This window comes from Glycine soja, chromosome 15, assembly GCF_004193775.1.
Source record: "Glycine soja cultivar W05 chromosome 15, ASM419377v2, whole genome shotgun sequence".
Lineage (NCBI taxonomy): Eukaryota > Viridiplantae > Streptophyta > Magnoliopsida > Fabales > Fabaceae > Glycine > Glycine soja.
This window is the reverse complement of record NC_041016.1, coordinates 28,442,024-28,448,587: the sequence shown is the minus strand read 5'-3', so window position 1 is coordinate 28,448,587 and position 6,564 is coordinate 28,442,024. Positions and strand designations below refer to the sequence as shown.

The window sequence follows — 6,564 nt, the reverse complement described above, 5'->3', positions numbered from 1 at the left end:
AAGCTGAAGTTTAGTCATATGATGCTAAGAAAATTCCCTAGTTATCCATCAATGGACTTAATTAAATATATATATATGTTTCTCACGTGTGTTAATAAAGTAAAAAAAATGTATATTTATGTTTCTCAAATTTGTATTCCTCGTTAGTAGTATTCGTATTGGAGACACAAAGATAAAGAAATAGAGTAATGATTAAACAGTATATAAGTAGTATATACGAAAAGTAACACACGTGTAGACGACATTTCTTATAAATAAACTATGATGTGACTTACCCAAACACAAAGTAATTGGATTTATTCATTTGAACTAAGCGAAATCAGACTGCACGAACAATGGTAAGTACCTACAAAAACATTTATGATGTTTAAGTCAATAAGAACTCCATGCAAAAGCTAAAAGTTATAAACACATATTTATCCTTTTCTTTAGATACCAAAGCGCATATCGATCTTACTGACATTAAATCACAAAAAAATATTATATTTATAAACATCACAACGCATAAACAGTGCATGATTACTATAAACAGTGCATGAACAAGACTAATTCCAAAGCCACACTTAGTCACCCACAACGTGGGTTTAAACACAATACCAAAGCCACACTTAGTCACCCACTCTTATTAGATTTCCATTTTAATCCGGTGGACTTTTCAACAGCACTTTGTCAAAACAAGACTAATTCCAAGGATCTAGCCTTAACCCAAGAGGAGTAACCTTCCATAAAAGAAGCAAAATCTAGGACCTCAAAATTCTTTGGCTATCTGACCTGAAATTTTTCATATTAACAATTTACAATATAGTCACGAGCAGAGAGGGACAGAGAGCATGAGCTGCTGTAGACAAGAAGGTAGAATTGAAAGCTAGCCAGAGGAAACACATTGGTTTGTCTTTTTTGGTAAACAAAATAAACAAGTTACCAACCACACTTGTATTTATTTGTGAACTAAATAAACCAGACTAAAACTATGACTTCCCTTTGAAGATGGAGCCACTTGGACAAAGCCACTCCCTTTCACAGTAGAACCACAAATGCTGCTAAGAGAAACCTTTCGCAAGACCAAAAGCTTCTGAAATTTCTGGTCTTTCTTCTTTGGAGAGTACCAAAAGCTTCCCAGAACTCTTTCCTTTAATCCATTCCTCTGTAGAGTTGGCAATGCAAGAACTCACACAAGCGACCAACTTTACAGTGAGTTTTATGATATGCTGCAGTCTGACCTTGGCAGAATAAAGATGCATGGTAACTACAACATGTCCATGTCAGCAATGGAAGATGATGCTGCATGTTCTAGAAGCTTCATGTGTTGTGCCAAGCAAAGTCCACAAAAGAGTATCCATGAGGAGAGAGCACAAGAGAAGAAGAACAAAGGGAGCTCACAGCTCAGTATAAAAGAGGACTTAAAGTCACAAAACATGATGAACAAGAAAGCTCATGTTTTAGAACAAAAGATGAAGGCAATGGATATGATGAATGCGGGTGATCTGGAGCATGTGCTTGTTAAGGGTGATTTTAATTACAAGGAGGCTCTAACCAAGTCCCTTATCTTCCTAGAGGCACAACGTTCAATGAGGCACAATGTACAAGGAAATACGGTGCTAATACAAGGAAGCTCCCTTCAAAATGGTGCCTTGAAGAGGAGACTCAGCAACAATATAAAGACAAAGAAAAGTGTTAAGATGATTACCAGTGACACTCCTGGGACTGAGATCGCGGCTGAAACTGCAACAACAATGAGATCGCGGTTGCAAGTAAAAGAGGCCTAAAAAATTCTTTCAAGTTATTAACCTAAAAGTTTACAATAACAAAATGAAACTAAACCCTAGTCCATGACATTATAGTACCTGGAAGCGAGGGAGAGTGAGTGAGCGGCGAGCGAGGGAGAGTGAGTGAGCGGCAACGAGGGAGAGTCAGTGAGTGTACGCTTCTTTTTTAAGGAATTACGCTTCTTTTTGGAAATCTTTTTTATAAAGAGGTGCTTTAAACATTGTGAAAATAATAGTTTTTGGTTTGTGAATTCTTGAAAGATCTTTTTTGTCAATAAAATACTTTTTTTTAAAATAAAAATTTAAAGTGAGTCAAATATGTTATATACCACTAAAGAAAATCCAATATTTGAATTCGCCGCCATTACAAGACATGATGCTTATATATTAATTTAACCACTTGATGTTTTTTATTTGTCTTATTAAACCCTGATGGGCATTTTAGTGTTAACATGGGAATGAGATTCTTTCCATGAAATTTAACATGAGAGGATAAATTCAACCCATCTCTCATTCATCGTGATTATCAAACTCAACTTTATTATGCGGTTTCCGATAGAAATAAATTAAATGTTGTGAATGGCTATTATTGCATACAGTGAAAATGTCATCACTGCCAAGGATCTGACCTTGTTACATGTATATATACATCCATGAAAATTTTCCATATTGTACAGATAATGATTTAAAAACTCATTTAGGTCCATATTGTGAAGTTATCGTGTAATCCATGCATAACGTGCTCATGTAAATGCATATGTAAAAGTTCATGGATGTGCTTGTACATAATAAATAGTCATAATCCAAATCTGAAAATCTTGACAAAGACTAAACCATTATGGCAATATCTTATTTCAAAATTAACAAATTAATACATATTTCATCACTTTATTTTTATATATTTATATTCATTTATTTATTACTAAAAAGACTAAACCAATCACAGTTGCATGCACAAAATATTAAAACATTTATTATTCATATAAAAAAGTACATTCAACAAATATGCAACACGCAGTAAGAGGAATCCATTTACCGTTACAAAAATCAAGTTAGAAATTTTTAAAAACATCAAATATCATTTCACAAATAACTACTAGTACAAAATAAAATATCATTTCACAAGATTTCACAATTTACGCATTTCAATCAATTATGAACCATTTTTTTTGAATGATTATCTTTATTAGATCCTTTAACGATATATTTTTATCCATATAAAATTTGAATTTAAGGAATAGAAAAGAAATTATAAAAAAAGAATTAAAGAAAAGAAAAGTAAGAAAGAAAGAAAAAGGAAAAAAAAAAGATTAGGAGAAGCGTGAAGGCAGGTAGAAGAAGAGAGGTATTTTTTTAATTAATATAAAATAATTTAATATAATTATTTATTTATTTTTGCTTTCTTTTACGTTCATTCAAACAAGTAATATTAATATTTCCACTTATTTTTCTTTTTTTCTATTTTCCTAAACAACACTTTTTTCGACTATATTTATCTTTACTTTTTATTTGTTTTCTTTCATTCCTTTTAATTTTTTTCTCTTTATTAATCTAAACAATTGGTAAACCACATTTGCACAGTAAAATCTATGTTGTAAAAATTAAATTAGAATGTTCTTAATTTTCCTTTTCTTAAAAAAAATTGTCCTCACCAAAGTCATGAAATCCCTTGCAACCTCATTTTTTTTTGTTTAATTCCAATTTGAAGTCGTGAGTTTATCCATGATTTATTTCTTTCTTTTTCGCATTTTTCTTACCTTTTATTAGTAAATAAATATTTTATCCTTAATATTAAAATAATCATATTAAATAAATTAAATAAATTTTTATTTTAATAATACTTATTTCAAAAAAGAAAGAAATCCCTACATATTCTACGACCTCTATTTCAAACATATTAAAAAAAAAAGGAAAACTAAAAAGTCACCGGCCCAACGACTTCTAAAAAAATCAAATTTCATAATAAAGTCAAAGAAATTTGGACCAACAATGTTTTTTTTCATCTACAAGATCCAAATCCAAAATCTTACTTTAACTCACTACTATTTGGACCAACAATTTATCGATATACAACTTAATATTTGATTTATTTTTTTATAATCAAAGTTTTTAAATAAAAATTAAAAAAAAAATCAGGAATACATGGATACTTATGTTTTTTTTTTATATATCTAATCAATATCTCTTATTTATCTCTTCATATCTCAAATCTCATTACCTATAACATTTATACTTTTTTTTTTTTACTTTTCTTTCTCTCTCACTAGGTATTGTTAGCATATTAGGTATTTATCAATAATTTTTCTATTCTTTATGATATACTTCCTCATCTGTTCTTAAAAATATAAGATTATTTTTAAAAAAATCCTTAAATACAAGGCATAGTGCATTTTAATTATTAACAATTATTTTTTATATAATAAATTGTAAATTTTTTTCACTTTTAAATAATCATCATAATTAAAGTTTTTGACTCTATAAAGCTCAATATAATTTTAAAAATTTGGATCTTTTTGAGCAAATCATTATAATGTTGATTAATTTTCATGGGATATAATCACATTTTTTAAAATATGTATCTTTTTAACGGCATGTATTTAGTATTATGCAAGAATCATATCTTAAATTAATTTTTATAATTTTTTATAAATAACTTTGCTTAGTCAAATGATAAAAAATATGACGAAGTCTGGTCAAATTTTGTTGATTAAATAATAATAAGATTAAAATTACGAAATTCATTTTAAAAATGTAGTTTAATTTTTAAATGTTTACCTTTTGAATTTATAATTGTTTCTTAATTATAATATTTTTTTAATTAAAATATAATTAATAACACAATATATGATTTTTTAAAAAATATATAAATAATTAAAAAAAAAGTTTATATTAACATCGGTTTTTTAAAAACCGATGTTAACGTGTATGCATTAACATCGGTTTTTTAGAAAACCGATGTTAACATATCATACGTTAACATCGGTTTTTGAAAAACCGATGTTAACATCATTAGTTAACATCGGTTTTTATAAAACCGATGTTAACGTGTATGCATTAACATCGATTTTTTGGAAAACCGATGTTAACATATTATACGTTAACATCGGTTTTTGAAAAACCGATGTTAACGTGTATGCATTAACATCGGTTTTTTGGAAAACCGATGTTAAGAAGGATACTTTATTTACAAATATGCCACCGCGTTTAACTTAACATCGATTTTGTATAAAACCGATGTTAATAAGCCGATGTTAAAACTGCTTTTTGTAGTAGTGAGTCATTAACTGTTGAGACGGTAACAAAAATTAAGTACAAATATAATAATTTTTGTAGTTAATTACGGCCTTATTAATTTATTTTTCTAATTTGTGAATATAAATGTACTTTATCTCTAAACTACTACAACATTTTGTTATTCTAGAAGAGCAAAATGAAATCGAGAAAAGTTTTAAAATAATTATTTGCCGAGTTTAACCATTATTTGCAACGTATCCTTGAGTTAACTTTATTCAGAATTTTCATCACAACATAATCAATTTTTATATAGTAATTTGGATCAGCATTTACAAAATTAATTTTAAATGAAATTGGTTTTGCATATTTGATTTTGATTTTGGGTGATATAATTTATGTTTAGAGATATTTATTTTTAACACAAGTTAATAATAAAATTCAATATATATTTTTTTATCTAACATGTGATAGTCTCAATGTTTATCAAAACATCATTTTGTCAAACAAATAAAGTTGAAGGGAAAATCTAAAGATAATAAAGAAAAGTTTGAAGACTTTGACAAGCTAAATATTTGTTCAAATATTAAAATTAGAATTAAAAAAAAACAGAGACTGAAAATAATTAATCCGAAATGCTTTTTCTTTGTTTCTTCTTTCCTCATTGAGTATTAAAATATATTTAATTGAGTATTAAAATAACTTTTGACAAAAAAATTCATCACTATTTAAATATAATTCTTTTTCTTTGTTTCTTCCATCCTAAATAATTTTTTTATTAAATTTACTAACAAAAAATTCACATAATTAACAAATGAGGTTAAAAATAATAAAAAATGACAAATGTAATAAAAATAAATTACATGTGGATTATAATTAACTCTAAATTTAAAGACTTAAAATATCATTTTCGTGTGATGAAAATATTTTTATTTTTGTTCTGAAAAATTTGTTTAAAAATAATGAAAATATCATTTTTTTAAAATCCTACAAATATATGAGATAACTATAATTATTTAAATTAAACCACTGTAACATATATTTTCAATAAATCAAATTAATATATACAAATATTTTAATTTACTTTAAATTTAAAGATAATACGATAATATAAATATAGTAGGATTTCATAAAATTTTTAAACAAAATTCTCCATTTACCTTTTTAAGAAGAAAAAAACTAATTTTTTATTTTTATAATAATTAAATAAAAATATATTAATAAAAGATTTTAATTTTTTTATGATATAATTGTTTTTACCAACATTCTATAAAAATTCTATAAAAGTTAAACTCTATTATTAAAAACAGTTTTTTTATATTTTCAAATTAACTAATATCAAATAATTTATATAAATGTGTTTTATATTTAAATGATAATCATGAAATAATTAAATTAAAATTACAAAATTCATTTTAAAAATTTATTTTAATTTTTAAATGCTTATCTTTTGAATTTATTATTTTTTATTAATTATTTTATTTTTTAATTAAAATATAATTTATAACGCAATATATGATTTTTTAAAAATATATAAATAATTAAAAAAAAGTTTCCGATGTTAACA

General features: G+C 25.9%; 1 pseudogene; it reads left to right on the top strand.

The window, feature by feature from the left end:
* The first annotated feature begins 1,034 nt into the window (after nt 1-1,034).
* Nucleotides 1,035-1,766, top strand: LOC114386037 (annotated as a pseudogene).
* Nucleotides 1,767-6,564: the final 4,798 nt, after the last annotated feature.